Here is a 10377-nt window from a genome sequence, read left to right as displayed (position 1 = left end):
ATACTTGAAAAAGTATTCTATGCTATTACATATTTCAGCATTTTAAAATTAATATGACATATCACATATGTAGGTAGGGAAATTGATATTTGGTAGACCAAAGTGTCTACATTGTTAGAAAATAATTCTAGAATACTTTCTAATATGTTTAAATATAGGAGTCAGTAAACTTATAAGACAATATAAAATAAAACAAAACCTTGAACATAGTTAATAATGCTTGGTTAGGAGATAACACAAGAATGGTATTTCATTATTTATGAGAATCAGCTAAGTTCTACAACTATTGACAAGTAGCTTTGCACTTCCTTAAGATGAAAGTTTTAAATATCATTTTAGGAACAATACTGTTTTCTTTGTTTCCACAATATACTAGTATATACACACACATACACACACAGACATGTAAACAAAAACACACACACTTTTTTATATAAATTTATTTATTTCTTTGCTTGCTTGATTTTTGTCTGTTTATTCCCTTTACATCCTGGTCATAGCTTCATCCTTCCTCATTTCCTGGTCCCACCCTTCCTCCCTTTCTCCCATCTCCCATCCCCTATTCCTCAGAAAAGCCCCCCTTCCCATCCACCCCAAATCATCATGTAGTATAAGGACTAATCACGTGTTCTCCTCCCCTGTGGATTGCAAGGCAGTTCTTCCAGAGAAAAGTAATTGAAAACCTGGCAAGAGAGTCTATGTCAAGAGAGCTCCCTTACTTGAGGAGCCACATGAAGCCTGACTTGTACATGTGCTACATCTTGGTAGGGGTAATATGTTCAGTCCATACACGGTACTTGGCTGGTGCTTCATTCTTAGCAAGCCTTTCTGGGCTCTGGCTAGCTGGCTCTGGTGGTCTTCATGTGAAGCTCCTCTCACCTCCAGATCCTTTTCTCTTTCCCCCACTTTTCCACAATGCTCCCTGTGCATCACTCAGTGTTTGGCTGCCTCAGCATTTGTTTTAAAGTGCTGCTGGGTTGAGCTTTGTAGGGAGGCATGCTAAATTCAGCCATGTTAGAAATCCCTTGCTTAGGCTGCATGCTGTAACTTTTGAGTTGTTGGCCTTTGCTGAAGGCGGTCTTGTGTTTAGGCTATCTTTGGATTGTTTACCTTTGAAAGTAATAGGGAAGTTCTTACAGGGAATTAACCAGAGATATAGGGAAATTCTTACAGGGAACTATCCAGAGGATTAAGGAAGTTCTTACAGGTAACTATCCAGAGGATTAAGGAAATTCTTACAGGGAGCTATTCAGAGGATTGTATTCTTGCTTGGGGGCTAGAGGAAGTGAGATTACAATAGAGTTTATGTTGTCCTTACTATATAATGTCTACTTCCCTGCATTAAAGATAGTTTTGATCAGAAATCTCCAGACTTCACTCAATTTTCCTCATGTCTGTGTCTCCCACTTTCAAATCCCACCCCCTCTTTCTGTTTGATTGTCCTGTGGGCCTGGACAGAGCTTCTTGGAAGACAACTCTGCTAGGCTCCTGTCACCAAGTATAGCAGAGTATCTTTAATAATGTCTTGGGTTGGTTTTCTCCCTTGGCATTGGTTGGACATTTCCTAAATCTGTATCTATGCTATCTATATCCCTGCACATCTTGCAGGCAAGCATTCCTCTCATATCCCCTCTTCATCCCAGTCCTGGGAACCTACTGTAAGTTAGGTCTCTAACTGGCCGGAGAGCTGCCCCCACCCACAGTTTCTCTTTTCTTTATAGGACTTTTGTCCTCCCACCCCTGCTCTCCCCATATTTCTCTGTGTTTTCTCTCCTACCTTGTTCCATCTCATCAACCAATAAATCTGTCTATTCTATTACCCTTTCTGAGTGAGATTTAAGGAAAGTCCCTTGGATCCTCCTTACTTATCTTCCTTGTGTCTGTGAATTGTAGTATATTTATCCTGTAATATATGGCTAAAATCCACTTATAAATGAGTACATACCATGTGTGTCTCTTTGAGTCTGCATAAACTTACTCAGAATGATCTTTTCTAGTTTCATCCATTTGCTTGCAAATTTTATGATTTCTTTGTTTTTAATACCTGAGTAGTATTCCATTGAGTAAATGTACCACAATTTCTTTACCTGTTCTTTGCATGAGGGCCAACTAGGTTGTTTTCAGATTCGGCTATTATAAATAAAGCTTCTATGAACATAGTGAAGCAATTGTCCTTCTTGTATGGCTTAAAGTCTTTTGGGTATATATATATAGGAGCTCTGTGTTGAGGTAGAACTGTTGCCAGTTTTCTGCCAAAGCACCAGATTAGTATCCAAAGTGGTTTTACAAGTTTGCATTCCCACCAGCAATGGAGCTGTGTTTCTCTTTTGCTACAACCTCAATAGCATGAGCTGTCACTTGTGTTTTTGACCTTAGCCATTCTGACAGGTGTAAGATGGAATATCAGAGTAGACTATCATTTAGTTTTATTGGCAGTGTCCTTGGCCTTACAGGGATTTTCAGTGTCAAGAAGTCCCATGTATTGATTGTTTGTCTTAGACTCTTAGATGTGGGTGTTCTGTTCAGAAATTTGTCTCCTATGCCAATGGGTTAAAGGTACTTCCCCATTTTCTCTTCTAATAGACTTAATGTATTGGGTGTTATGCTGAGGTCTTTTTATTATTATTATTAATTTATTCTTGTTACATCTCAATGTTTATCCCATCCCTTATATCCTCCCATTCTTCTTTCCCCCCCATTTTCCCATTATTCCCCTCCCCTATGACTGTTCCAGAGGGGGATTACTTCCCCCTGTATATGCTCATAGGGTATCAAGTCTCTTCTTGGCAACCTGCTGTCCTTCCTCTGAGTGCCACCAGGTCTCCCCCTCCAGGGGACATGGTCAGAGGTGAGGCACCAGAGTATGTGAGAAAGTCATATCCCACTCTCCACTCAACTGTGGAGAATGTTCTGACCGTTGGCAAGATCTGGGTAGGGGCTTAAAGTTTACCGCCTGTATTGTCCTTGGCTGGTGCCTTAGTTTGAACGGGACCCCTGGGCCCGAGAATTCTCAACAGAGGAATATCAAATGCCTGAGAAACACTTAAAGAAATGTTCAACCTCCTTAATCATTAGGGAAATGCAAACATTATGATAGGCTGAGGTCTTTTATTCATTTTTGCTTCAGTTTTCTTCAGGGTGATATATATTGATCTATTTGTATTTTCTACATGTAGAGATCCAGTTAAACCCGCACCATTTATTGAAGATGCTTTTCTTTTTTTCATTATATGGTTTTTAACTCTTTTGTAAAAAATATGTCCATAGTGTATGGGTTTATTTCCGGGTCATTGCTTTCTTTACATTGATCAAATAGTCTATCTCTATGCCAGTACCATGCAGTTTTTATTACTGTTGCTCTGTAGTGTAGCTTGACATCAAGGATGAAGATATCTCCAGAATTTCTTCTATTGTATAGGATTACTTTATCTATTTTGGATTTTTTCTTTTTGTTTGTTTGTTTGTTTTCCCATATGAATGATGTAGTTCCAATTTTTTACGAAGGCACTTAGTTCTATAAGCTTTCCTCTAACCACTGTTTTCATTGTGTTCTGTAAGTTTGGGTATGCTTCAGCTTCATTTTTGTTGAATTATAGAAAGTCTTTCATTTCTTTTTTTACTTTGTCCCTGACCCAGTGGTCATGGACTAAGGCATTGTTCAGTTTCCTTGAGTTTATAGGCTTTCTGTTGTTTTTCTTGTTGTTGAGTTCCAGCTATAATCCATGGTGGCCTCATAGATGCAACAGATTATTTCAATCTTCTTATATCAGTTGAGGTTTGTTTTGTTACAATGTATTCGGTCAATTTTGGATAAAGTTCTATGAAGTGCTGAGAGGAAGGTATATTCTTTTGTGTTGGGATGAAATGTTCTTTAGATATCTCTTAGGTCCATTTGATTCACGATGTCTATTAGTTTCATTATTTCTCTATTTAGTTCTGTCTCAATTATCTGTCCATTGGTGAGAGTGGCGTGTTTAGATCTTCCACTATTAATATGTGGTCTTTCATACTTGATTTAAGTTTAAGTGGTATTTATTTTATGAATGTAGGTGCTCTTATGTTTGGGGCCATACTTGTTTAGAATTGAAACACAGTCTTGGTATATATTTCCTTTGATTAGTGTTTGGTTGAAAGTCTATTTTATTAGATACTAGAATGGCTACTCCAGATTGTTCTTGGATTTTTGGCATGGAAAATCCTTTTCCAGACCTTTAATCTGAGGTAATGTGTATCATCATTGCTGAGGTGTGTTTCATGTATGAAGCAGAATAATGGATCCTCTTTTTGCAACCATTCTGTTTTCCTGTGTCATTTTATTGGGGAGCTGAGGCCATTGATGTTGATACATATTAATGACCATTTGTGGTTAGTTCTAGTTATTTTGCTGTAGCATATGTATGTGGTTCCTTTCTTTTTTGTTTTGCAGATGTGTGGTTTTTTTCCCCAGTGTTATCCTGGATGTAATTAGCCTCCTTGAGTTTGGGTTTTCCATTTAATATCTTCTGTATGGCTGGGTTTGTGGTATCATATGGCCCTGGGTTTATTTTTTTTGCATGGTTAAGCTGACCTTTAGCCATCTGGTTGTCTCTGCTGATAGCTAGCCTGGTAGTCTCAGGCAATTCAGGAGTAAGTACAGAGGACTGTGGCTGCACAGGCCTCCTTAGTTTGGCAGGTAGATGATGCAGTTAGAGCCTGAGTACTGTTCATCTCTTTCACCTAGTTTCAGGTGAGACAGGCTGGTCTAGAGTCAGCAAGGAGATGGCTCTAAACTGAATGTTGCATGGCAAACAATGGGGGTTGTGTCCTGCTTACAGGTCATCTCTTTGCTGGCTTTGTCCCAGGCAGGATGAATAGATCAGGAAGCTCACAAGTGAGCTTTGGCATTACAAAGTCATCTGGAGAGCTAACAGATGCTGGCTTTTCAGAATTTGATTCAGCAGTGCAGTTGTTTGGTGGCCAAGCAGGGCTGTGCTCTTAACACTCAGCTGGTGTCTGCCATCTTGGATCCATGCCTTGTAATCTGATATTGTCCAGCTGGTCTCTGCAAGGGGAGTAGTAGAACTGTGGATTATGGTTGGAATGCTGACTCTGGGTAGTTAGGTGCTGTCCTCGGGAAAGCAGGGGGTTCCAAGGTCTGATTGCTGGAGCAGATCACCCCTGGAACTGGAGACACTTGCTTTCTATAGGCACAATGCACAGGGTGCTGAGGGATCTTGTGCAACTCCTGGACTGGACAGCTGTGGGAAGCCTTGAACTGTGTGTGCATCAACAGCTCCTGGGATGTCCAATCACACTGGTGAAACACCAATTTTGCTGTTTTGGAGTCAGCTGTTAGATTACTCACCATAACCACAGTCTCTGATGTTCTGCCCCTGAGATGCAGTACACCTTGTCCTCCACCATTTAGAAATCTCCATACACACATTTCATTATTCAGTTTTAATAATATAAATTCATTAAACGGGATTTTAAATGGATTGAAAACATAAATAATAGCAACATAAAGATTCTGGAATAAAACAGATTTTCTATATAGTTTAAATAAAAAGATTATTTATGCAGAGTCATTGAAAAAAACTTCAATATAGCCTTGGTTATTTTACAATGAAGAACTCCTCTTCTCTCCTGTATATTGCCTGACCACAATGGTTAAATAAAGCACGTAATCTCCACATTTCACACTCAAGCACACACATGTGTAGTGGATGTAAACATGTTTTTGTTTTGATCCCAAGTGTAGGATGGGGAACAGACTTGTGAGAGAACAGGTGAACGTTTTTCCACATAGAAGTTGAAACTTTTTATGAGTGAGGGCTTGGCTTTTGCCAGTTGAAACACTTCCTAGTACAGAATCATATATATATATATATATCCACAACAGGCGATGGGAGCTTTTGGGGTCATTGCTCCACTTCAAGATGCTTCTAGAGAGTCTTCTCCAGGCAACTCTTTGGGGGCTCCAGGTTCCAGCTGCTGTTCCACATTCCAGTATCAACTTTGGTGAAATTGCTGGTCTGCTGAAATCCTGCCAACTATGCAAGGGGAATTGCTCCCAGGAACTGAAATAAAAAAGGCCTACTTCTCCTGTTCTCATTAGCCTCTTTTATTTCCCATCTAGGGCGCATGGGATAGAAGGGAGAGATAATCATTTAAAGAACCCCAAATAAAGTAGGTTTGAAAAAAGGTGAAGCCCACATACATGCACACAAATACAAAGGAGAATAGCAACATATAATTTAACAAAAATGTTTGCAGAAATTTATAATGCTGTTCCAAGCATATGGAAAGTGTTGTTGTCTACTTTGAATATATAATCAATATATAATGAAGAAGAAATGAATGAGGACATCAAGGTAGAAATGACTCACATATGATAGCAAATGAATGAGTTTCTCAACAACTACACTTTTCATGTAGACATTGAAAGTAAAATCATGAAAGAATTCCCTGTTTTGAATGGTAGAAACTGACCACATTACCTCTAACTTCATGAAGATACAGAAAAATTACTAAACACAAAGTGCAAGATTATATTTCAAAGCATGAGCTTGATAAATTACCATGTTAATTAGCACTTTGAAATTTACAAGTAAAATTTTATTTTAATGTAATTTTAAAGAAAACATAGTCCATATTTATGTGAATTTCACTATGCTCTTACTGTAACAATGTCTCATGCAGTTAGACATTGAAGAAAACTGAGGTCACTCTAACAACTACTCTTCATCTTAGCTGAGAAGATACAAACTTGAGAAATTAAGCAAGAGGAATTTTCCAACTTGGAAAGAAAACATTACATTGTTTTCATTTGTAAATAGTATCACATGTATAGAAACCTCGGAATTGTTTCCCCAAATTTTGTTAATAACAGTATCTATTGCATATTCATTTTATAAAGTTGACATAAAAATTTAGTAGTTTTGTATACTCAAATAGTAGATTGTCAGATAAAGAAATAAAAAACCTCCTTTATAATTGAATCATAAAGTAGAAAACATTTCCAAATTAGTCTAACAAGGAATATACCAAAAAAAAAACTATAATAAAATCAAGAGATATAGAAAACCATAAGTAGATGGAAGCATCTTGTACATATAGAGGGGGAGGAGGTTCCCCTCAGTCACAGATATAGCGGAGGGGAATAGGGTGAAAGCAGGGGAGAGGAAGGAATGGGAGGATACAAGAGATGGGATAACAATTAAGATGTAATCTGAATAAATTAATTTTTGAAAAGTAAAAAAAAGAATTAATATTATTAAATTACTTATGATATCCAAAGTAAAGAATAAATTCAGTGTAATTCTATCAACATATCTGTGACAATTTTCATGGAAATTGAAGAAAGACTGTAATTTATTTGTAACCAATAAAGACTGACTAGTCAATGGGATCTTAAGCAAAAAGCACAAGGCATGAAGCATCATAATATCCAAGTTTAAAATATTTTGAAGTTTCTGTAACCAAAGAAGGATAGGCTATCATAAAGATAGACACAAACTATTGCAACAGCTTGGAGAAACAAAAATAAATACACACATTATAGAAAAATTGTCCTTAACAAAGGGACTCCAAATGCTCATTATCATAATGAAGAAACTAGCTATTCCTAATACAAAAAAATGAAATTGGGCATAAGGTCATAGACTCATTTCAATTTGATTAATACTTAATATAAGACCAAGGTGGTAATGAGACTAGAAGGAAATATTGAGGTGATATTTCAGAATAATAGAATACACTTTTATCTATGTTCCAAAAATAAGAGCTGCAAAATCAAAGCAAAGGGAATTCTAAAAACCTGGGATGTAATAAATATTTATAAACTGCAATCTAGTAATGAACTCATAGCCAAAATATATGGAGAAATTAAATAAATCTACACTGTAGATATGAACACTCTCCTTAGAAAATGCCTAAACATATGAGTAGAATTTTCTCCATAATAAAACATATAATTGCTTAACAGGCAAATGAAAAAATTCCTAATTAATACCAATTGTCAGAGAAATTGTGATGTTTTGTCAACTGGATACAAACTAGAGCTACATGTTAAGATAGAGTCTCAATTGACAAATTGACTCAATGAGATTGGCCTGTAGCTATGACTACAGGAAAATTTCCTAATCAATGATTGATGCAGGAATTACCTAGCCTTCTCTAGGTGGTGCCACTCCTGGGAGGTGATTCTGTATTGTATAAGATAGCAAGCCAAATAGTACATGGCAAGTAAATCAGTAAACATTACTCGGTGGTCTCTCCTTCAGTGATTGTCTCCAGGTTCCTACCCTATGTTTTGTCCAGGATTGCCTAAAAGCTGAAAACCAAATATACCCTTTTATTCTTCAAGTTGCTTTTGGTCTGTGTTTTATCAAAGCTACAGAAAATCAAGATGGAACAAAAATGCAAAATACAATGAGATATCGTCTATTAGAACAGTCATTATTAAGAGGATATCTGGCTTCAAGTGATGGGAATCATATGAAGAAAATCAGAGCGACACCCCTGGCACAATTTTTGGAGTGCATTAGGATGTTTCTTTAAAACCTAAGGACAGAACTAGTTTAAGAGCCTAGTCAATAAATACTGAAGTCAAATCTTCACTTTCATTAGCAGCATTTTTTACAATGTCCGAGTTTTATATCAGCCCATGTATCTACTAACAGATGAATGTTTACCTGTAGGACAAATACAAAATGAAACACTAGAGTTTCATAAAAACAAGAGACTTTTGCCATTGGTGATAGTGGATGGAGCAGAAGATCCTTGCTTAGTTAAAAAGGCTTAGCTAAGATAAACATCATCATCATCCCATGTGGAATCTATAAAAGTAGATGTCATAGAAACAAAGAATAGGATAGTGGCTTCCATATTCCTGTGAAATCAGTTTGAAAACTCAGGGAAAAGGTAGTCAAAGGCAACAACATTCAGTTAGACTCAAAACATTTGTTCAAGAGGTCTATTGTACAAAGCAAATACTATAGACATGTACTTGTTATGTTTTTGAAAAGTATTTAGTGGACCTAAAGTGTTCTCACAGCAATATGATCATAGTGTATTATTTATCCTAATTTCATCATGTCAGGGTACATATAATTAAGTTGATCATGTTAAGCACCATAAAAAAGTAAACAGGTACATATATAGAAAATTCATCATTCAATATAATAAATTAATAAAAATTATATTTTATTTTTCTGTTTGCAAAATTATAAATACTTTATTTCACATCTGCAAAACTGCATGATGTAGATCATTATTATAAATTGCATATTTATTACAGTCATTGCAGATTGCTTATTGTTTTGTTTATTGGTTACTCGAGTTTCCAGTTTCCTGAGTTAGTTTTTCCTATATAGTGTGCCTTTTACTTTGGATTGATCATTGCTATAATATTATTTTGATAATGTTTTTAATATTATCTGGCAGGGCTGTGTATATCACTCAGTCATTAAAGTGTTTGTCACACAACATTAAGACCAGAGTTTGGCTAATATCTGCTTATGAGTGAGTATATACCAGGCGTGCTTTTCTGGGTCTAGGTTACCTAACTGAGAATGATTTTTTTTTTTCTAGTTCCATCCATGTGCCTGAAAATTTCAAGATTTCCTTGTTTTTGAGAGCTGAGTAGAATTCTATTGTGTAAATGTATCACACTCTCTTTATCCTTTCTTCAGTTGAGAGACATGAAGGTTGTTTCCAGATTCTGGCTATCATGAATAAAGCTGCTATGAACATAACTGAGCAAATGTCCTTGTATGGTGGAGCATCTTTCCGGTATATGCCCATGAGTGGTATGACTAGGTCTTAAGGTAGATTTATTTCTAGTTTTCTGAGAAAGAACCAGATGTTTTCCAAAGTGGTTGTACTAGTTTGCACTCGTACCAGAAATGGAGGAGTGTTCCCTTTTCCCTACATAATACAGGGTTGACTATACTACAATACAGAGACAGATGCACCAACCAAGTACTATGTATGATGTGGACCTAGACCCTCTGCTCAGATGTAGTAGCAGATATGCATTACAGTCTCCTTGTGGGTCCCACAATACAGAGAGTAGGGACTACTTCTGACATGGACTCTGGCCCCACCATGTTGATCACTTCCCACTGCTGGAATGGCCTTGGCAGGCCACAGAGAAAGTAGATACAGATAGCATAGATGAGTCTTGATAAGATGAGGTCAGATGTTAGGGGAGGGGTGTTGAGGGAGGGGGATACAATCAGAATGTAAAGTGATCAAGTTTAAAAAATTAAAAATTTACCTGAGTTTGGATTTACAGCACTCAAGTAAAAAATTGGCCACAGCACGTGACATGAATGTAAAGCTATGCATTTTCACATTAAACATTATTTTCCAGCCTGAGACTGGAATCCATAA

This window comes from Acomys russatus, chromosome 4, assembly GCF_903995435.1.
Source record: "Acomys russatus chromosome 4, mAcoRus1.1, whole genome shotgun sequence".
Classification (NCBI taxonomy): domain Eukaryota; kingdom Metazoa; phylum Chordata; class Mammalia; order Rodentia; family Muridae; genus Acomys; species Acomys russatus.
Note: the sequence above shows the minus strand (reverse complement) of the source record.